At 38.6% G+C, this 8,273-nt stretch overlaps 1 protein-coding gene across 2 annotated transcripts in view; it reads right to left on the bottom strand.

Moving 5' to 3' along the window:
- Positions 1-8,273, bottom strand: part of LOC108687701 (probable serine/threonine-protein kinase DDB_G0267686) — a 105,838-nt gene that overhangs the window by 3,865 nt on the left and 93,700 nt on the right. The window lies entirely within an intron of this gene.

The raw sequence follows: 8,273 nt of genomic DNA, 5'->3' as shown, positions 1-8,273 counted from the left end.
CTCTCTCTCTCTCTCTCTCTCTCTCTCTCTCTCTCTCTCTCTCTCTCTCTCTCTCTCACTCAATACATTCAGCACGGATTGCACATACATTAAAAAAACGCGTTCACCCACTGCTATATAATAAAGGAAGATGCTTCATTGTTTTCGCGAGGCGAGCAGGCAGTTTCGAAATCTCATGAAACGACCGACGCGGCGTGGCGCGGCATGGCATGGCATGGCATGGCGCAGCGCAGCTGCAGTTGCAGCGAATATATCATCCTCGTGTTGCACCGCGGGCGACCGGGCGCGCACCAAAGGCTGGGTAACGAAGACAACCTATATTTTCTCCACCCAGTTCCAAACTCTTAAGGGCAAACGCGATCTCCCGGCTGGTCCTGCATCAATTATACCTTCCACAAACACGATGTTAAGCCCCCTTGCGGACTCGTCGTGCGTCGACGAGTAGTGCAAGAGGGCTCGCAAAGATGCGCTCCGACTCGGGAGCATGTGTTATTAAATTATTCGCGCGTCACTGTGAGAACGCAAGAGAGGAAAGGAGTGGAGAGGGTTGCCCTCTCCTTAAATTATGCGCGTGGACTTATCAGATATGCCCGCGGGCCAAGAGGCGCGCTAAGCGGAATTTAAATTGGCGAACATAGAAACATTCGTGTAACGATATAAATGCGCGTTGCGATTTGCGATATTAATTGTGCGTCTTGTGGCCCTTTATTGAAAATGCGACTTACAATATAGCTCTGCTGTATCTCCATCATATATAATAAAATCTATTTGTTTAAGTACATGTAGATATCGCATTTAGAGTATTGCAATACTGCTTACGTACGCCATAATCGGACATGATTTACTTTCTTAATTGCTTCGGTCTTTAGTTTTGCATGTTAATTTGAATAACATTGAATAACATAATTTGAATAACAGTATTGCGAGAAAAGCATGCCGTTGAGGATAAACAACATAAATTCGACGCTGTGAATGTCAGTTCATCTCGAGATAAAAAGATCCCGAGAATATCCGCGAGGTTGCATCCGACCGTGACCTGGGAAAAGACGGAGAATTCTCAAAAAATAACGGCTCCTTTCTTGCCGAGCTCGAATCCCCGACCCGAGGAATCTCTTGTAACCTTAAGAGATCACTCAGTTGGAACCACGTCACGTTAAACTACTATACGCAGTGAGTCCAAAGAATTCGTTCTTGGATACTCGGGTGGTTGGCCGACCAATTTTTTGCACCTGAAGCACGCAGGTGTGGAAGGCAATACGAAAATTAGTGCCTCGATGTCAGATCTCTGCAATTAGCTGTAGCCTTGATAATTACAGCAAATTGTAATAATTATAGTAATTTGAAATTATAATGCTAGTAGTTTTTCAATCAACCCCTAAAAGAGATTATTCATCGTTCGAAGGTGAATAATGGAATTATAATAAACTGGAGTACATAATATTGAGGTAACATCTGTTATCTGTTTGACTTACATCCATTTCTACAGCTGTTAATTTATCGATTAAATTGACATAGGTCGGAATTGGCGCATTTATAAATTACCTACATTATATAAATCATATATATAAATCAAGTGTCACGATCTTTCATGCTAATATTTGTGAACGAAATCTTAAATTTCTTAAAAGTCGATAACATCACGGAGACAGTATTTATAGCGCAAAATATTTCTTTCTCTTTTTAATTATTCAACAGCATTAAGTCATCACGCAACATTTCAGGACAAGCTCTTAACAGTTCTCTCCTATAAAAATCGCGTCCGTTTCATAGCTACTTCTGACTGTCTCAGTCATTATTACACCTGTCGTGTTACGAAATGACAGATAGATATAAGCAACGTTTCAAGATAGCTTCAAACGGTTCTGTCGCATGCGCAACTATAAGCATCTACGAATGACTTTTACGACTTATACGCCTTTCCTATAATTATTGCAACTCTCCTATGAACAAATTTCAAATTTCGTAACAAGAATTAGTTTGGTAAATCGAGATTTTCAATTGATTATATCATTAATTATCGTTTAAATTGAAAACAGAATTTTATCGAGAGATATTACTCGACTCCCATGAATAGAAAGCTCAGCTAGTAATTAGATCCAGATTGGTAGTTGCTATTGTTCCTTATCGCCTCCCTTTGTATGACCCTGTGGAAATTACAATACCGTACGGCATTGTGTTTCAACTCTAACCCACCATTCTTTTAACGTTGAATTATATTATATTACACGTGTATCTCACCTACGCATCGTTGGCGTGCAACTACATTGCTGCCGAATGGATATCGAACAATTGCAGAGCAGGCTGTCACACAAGTAACGAAACGTTAATAAAATAAAAGCGAGTGCGCGCTACAATTTTTGTTGGTTGCTACCGAGGAGATCTTTTGAGCTGCTGCGATCCCAAGATCCCTTATATGGAAAAACGGCGCTCGCGCGAAGGGCAGAGCGCGCTGAATTCTACACGAGGACGTACCGAGGTTAAGAATTTGCGTCGGCGGGCTCGCGTTAGAAATTCCACACACGTGTTTTCGTTCCACCGTGCGACCTCGCAAGGAATTGTTCCGTGAGAAAGGACGATGCCGCCGGTGTATCAACAAGGTGCGCGCGTAAGAACCATCGATTCGCGTCGCACCGACACGCCGTAATCGATCAACAAGCATGAACATTGTCTTCCGTGATGAACAAGTTCATGGATCGACTGGTGTTATGTATATACATTACATAATTCATTTACGGCTACAGTTGAAGATCACACGGCGGAAGTTTAATCAACAAAAACCTAACATATGAGAGAATGAAAAGAAAAAAAAAGAGAAATTGACGACTGTAATTATTTTTAAATTATAAAAATTTTATATTATAAAAATAATATAAGAAAACAGAAATTAAACATACGCGTTAACGAAATTCAATTATATGACTTGTAATTGCATAAAGTTAGAGATATAAAATTATTACATTAGCAATTCTATATAATCTCTGTAATGCGTTAACATATTTGACAAAATTGTAAATTTTAAACGAAAAAATAAAAGTTTGTGACATATTCTTTTATATACCAAAAATGAAAAGTAACTATGTTAAATACGTTATCAAAGAAATTCATACATATAAAATTAGCACATAAAATGTGCTACATTTTACTAAATGATTGTGTCAAATATTTAATATAATATACACGCTATTTATTATTTAACAATCAAATCTGCCTCAGAAATAAGATCGAATTTTATTTTGGAATCAAATATTTTGCTTTATTTTTTTTTTCGATTTAATTTCGGATGAATTTTCATAATATTTCAATTTGAAACTGTTATTAGAATTAGTAAGAATTTAGAGTTAGTAAGAATAGTGTTATTATAATTGTGCAAGGAAGATATAATAGAGTCTTCGAAAGTTGTGCGGGCAAGATCCAAAGGAAACTCGTCCGACATTCTGCGCCACTGTGCGGTGACCTGCCACGCCCTGTCGAGGTCGTCGCGCGCCTTCTCTCGCCAAGCCGCGCCAGGCCGATCGGCGTCCGGTCAGCCTAACCGACGACCGGCGCGTTCACTGGCACCGGCCTAACCAGATCAACATCCCCCCGTTGAGCGGCTTCCTCCAACCATCACGGCCTCACGTCCTCGTTCTTTCTCCGGCGTTCTTCCTTCCTTCTTCGTCTTCGCGGACGTTGCGTCCCGCATATCTACGTTACGCCTTCAATTCGCTTCGATTCCAGGGACTGTTGATCATGACTCTTCTCCATTCTTGCTTCACAACCGAAACGCGATGTTTGTCTCTTTAACATCAGAATCGGCATGAACGAATACATTTGGGTACATCAATTCTGCATTAATATCTTAACGGTGTGCATTCTTGCGAAATCACTGAAAGATCTCACAGTTGATTGTCCTACTCTTGAATTCATTGAATTTGCTCCTAGCTACGATAAGTGTGCCCTTTTCTTCACTTTACCGTATCGAGGAACTTGTGCAATAACGCCAACCACACCCACTTTATTGCATGACCTCGTACATCGACGCCTTGTGTTTCTTGCGCGAATTTTCTCCTCATGGCTGTCGCCAGTTTTAATGCTCGATGTCTGATCATGCAAAATGCATCATCCTGACCCAGATTAGGTACATGGAAATTCATTTAATTCATGAAACGTGCGATTGAAGATGTATGTCATATATTGTTCCAATGATAGAAGCAACGTCACTTTCGTCGAGTAATACAGAGGCGCCTCGATAAGAAGAGAAAGAAAAAAAAAAGAAGGCAGGAGAAAAGCGGATCTCAATCGTCCATCTTGATCAGCTAGCTGCTCGGCTTCGCGGGCAACGTCGCCGTTTAATTGAGAGACATTCAGAGTGCATTAGCACTGCCGAGCAAGAGGACCAGGCAAGCGTATTAATTGCTCATCAACGATAATGAAGGGTTTGTAAGACGATATTAGCATAACTAACAGGTTTCCCAGTAATGAAGCCACGATGCTCGTCTTTATGTTCCCTCTCTCTCTCTCTCTCTCTCTCTCTCTCTCTCTCTCTCTCTCTCTCTCTCTCTCTCTCTCTCTCTCTCTCTCTCTCTCTCTCTTCCCCAAAACTCAACCTTTTGCGAATCCCAAGGAATGAACGAGCTGGAACGAAGTGAAAAAGAATCCGCAGCCGGCTCGCCCCCGATGCGAGCGGTGACGTTTCCGCAATGAAAATCAAGAGAGGATAACGAGGACGATCCAAGGCGGCATCATCCTACTTGATGCGCCGGCCGCGCGAAAAAGACGATTATAGAAAATTCGATGCGAGCACAAACAATGCGCTTAGCAGTGTTCTAGAATGCGCGAAATTTTGCAGTTTTGTGATAATGATCATTGATTCGAAGATAAATCGATCATTGTTCCATAACAATATAATTTCCGTTGATTTCTTTTTAATTACTTTTATTTTAATTTCTGAATAATGTGCTTCAAAATAAGAACATGAAATAACACAAGTATAACAAATAAATCACTATCATTTGTATAATTAATAGGATACTGTTAGTAAAAGATGTATTGATTAATCTTATTGGCGTATAAATATGCTAAAGATAAAAGACATGATTTAATGCAGATTGTCAGTAGAGAAAGTATATGATATCAACGCTCTACGCGATCGTACTATATAATATGATATCACAATCTCGTTATCGAAGCGACCTTTCGTGTGCACCTTTTTCTGCAACCGTGCGCGATACTTTCTCCGATTGTTACGCTCGCGATCAAGTCTGTTTCAACAGGAATTTATTCCGTTCGCGTGGGCCGTCTTGCAGATTTCTCAGAACGTGTGAGACTTCAGACTATACCGAAATCCTTATCGTGCCTCAACCAGTATTATGCATAAAAGTATACAACAATGCTGTTCAGCATTGAAAGTAACAAAGATCACAAAAAAATCTCATGGTTTTCATATCAGAAATGATATCTAGTTCATGCAATTTTCCACTTTATAATGGATAGATTCGACTTTCTCGAGTTGCGTGCGAATCGCGAGTTTTCACCGGAAGTAAGAAGGCGAGGTCGTTACGAAAGAAGTCCGAGTACATCTACGAGCACTAGCCAAGAATTTAAATTAGCTTAGAAAGTTCAGGGTCAAGCGGATACGTGCATGCGTGTGTATGTGTGTATGTGTACACGTATACATTACACGCAATACATTAAAAGTCATATAAACGATTAGTCAATAGAGAAACGGTTTTTCTAAAATTTACATATATATATATATATGTGTGTACACACACACACACACACACACACACACACACACACACACACACACACACACACACACACACACACACGCACACACACCCACACCAATGAATTTTGAAACTTTGCCATACGTTATTTTCGATGTTGTCATATATTGTACAGTTTATGATTAAAAGAAATTGGCTAGAAACTTTCCATTTTTTCTTCATGTTACAACACTGATTTCATTCCTACAAGAAGCGAGATCATATTCGAGAAAAAGGTTAGATTGATAATACATTATCGTCAGCAAATTGCCGCCTCCATACGTTGTCCATAATCTGTTATTGACTGTACTTCTGATAAATTCCTGACTGCGGCACGCTAGTTCTTTCACAGATAATTTGTTATTAATGCACCGCCCGCAATAAAGTGACATCGATAAATCCATTCAGTTCGATACGCTTGCAATTACTATTGAAGATATACGAAGAGCTTTCTTGTTTCTCCTTGCTACGATCAAAATGAGGAAATGAATTCAAGAAATACGTTGTCAGACGTTGTTAATCGATCGAGACAAATTTTATTCGTGATTTTTTTTATATCATTGACCGTACTAATTTTTATGTTATCGAAAAATAAAAAGAAACGGAAAATACAAATTAGATACCGTGTTTAAATATAAGAATTGTATCGTAATTAATTAATTTATAATCAATTGTTTTGTATCATAAGTATATAAAAATGATTAGTGATTAATGCGGAACGTGCATCTGAGTAAGCAGTAGCTACAAAATTTGATTTGAAATAACATTTTGTCGTGACTATAAGATAAATGTGGATTATTAAAAACAGTTAATTCGCTGACAGATACATTCCATTCATTTAGTTAAATTTCTTAATTTCATATACACATATTTTCACGCTCAAGTGAGACAAACTCATGCCATCAAATTTATATGCATATGATAATAAATGACCGTTTTAATGTCTTAATTATGTATGTATATGTATATCCTTTATGATGCTTTAATGTGCCATTTCTCTTTTCTCTTAGATTTGCCTTGTATTTTAAGTTTTACCAAAGATCAGCATTTTAATTTAAAAAATAACTCGTTTCAAGAATTATAAGCAATTATTGAAACATAATTTATTGTTATTGATCGATTAACGTTACTGTTATTTTTACTATAATAATATTGAAAAAGTCGCTATTATTTAGGATATTTTGAATGAAAATTTTTATATGCGTAAATAATATAAGTTTCAATAAGTTTCCAGACTTAGTGATGTTATAGCACTAAGCGAACAGTTTCAAGAGTGCACTGGAGCGTTCAAAATAGAGAAAGTGGGGAGGAAATATCTTCGCGAGGCAACCTTGCAATGACCTCTCGTGAACCCGAGTATCAGGCGCGCACGATACATCTATACGTGCAACGATCCACTGAAATGATGAAAAGACATTTCTGAATGTCTATCGAAATAAGATATATTAAAATTAAAATTAAATTTTCAATGCATGAAAAAAAAATGTACACTTCAAAATAAATGTCATTTAAAGAAACCTTATATCTCTGGAACTTTTATTTTTATATAGAATTTATCATGAATTTCCATTACATATTCTTAAAAATACCCCAACATTTTCCGCATTATTACACACACGAAAGTGGGCCTACGTTGCGACGCGGCGCGCGGTTAAGAATTATCTGCAGGAAATCTACTCTCGTAGGCACGCTACCAGACGAGGGTATATACGAGGGGGCTGAAGGGGAGGTACACGGTAAGGCCCCCACGATGTCCTCGGTGTGTCTCCGCTTGGCTTCGGCGTGGCCGCCTGGCCGCCACTGCCATTCGCAGCGAATGGCAGCGATCGTGCATAGGGGAAAACATCGCGGTTACCAGCGGGGGACCAGCGGCCCCGATACAAGATACTGCCACGTGTTACACGCTGTTCGCCACCAGAAGAAACGCGTGCGTTCTCCCGCCCCGTCACGCGGTATTGCACTCGACGCGACGCGACGGGTCCATGGGACGATAAGTCGTGCCACGACAACAATAATGGCGGATTTTTGCAAAAATTTGACACGTGAATACTCGCTCGCGATCGAGAGAGAAACTTCCTCTTTCACCATGCGCCCCTCAGTAAACAAATGTGACGGCCTTGCAGGAACTCTAAGTGTATGTTTTAGCGAGAATAAGAAACTTTATGATATATCGTAACTCGTGATAAAAAGCATTATAATAATCTAATTGAACTTTGGAAACTAAAACCTATTTTTATAATATATGATTACTTAAAAGTTAAAGATTATTAAGAAATTCATCAATGAAATTCATAATCTTCAATCTTAACATCTTAAATCTTAAAATGTATATTGTTAAAAAAAATCGACGTAAGAATTAAGATTTTTCTTGATGTATAGATGTCTTTAGCACTTTTATATCAATGTAGTTAGCTTTAATCTCGATTTAACTTGTTTTCATCTTTTTCCTGTTCGAATCATTTGAAAGAGCTAAAGAGTAAATTAAACTGAGATAAAGTGTTAATCTACATTGATAAAAATGAA

Source organism: Atta colombica, unplaced genomic scaffold (genome assembly GCF_001594045.1).
Source record: "Atta colombica isolate Treedump-2 unplaced genomic scaffold, Acol1.0 scaffold210, whole genome shotgun sequence".
Lineage (NCBI taxonomy): Eukaryota > Metazoa > Arthropoda > Insecta > Hymenoptera > Formicidae > Atta > Atta colombica.
The sequence above is the reverse complement of the archived record's forward strand: the minus strand, read 5'-3'. Positions and strand labels throughout refer to the sequence as shown.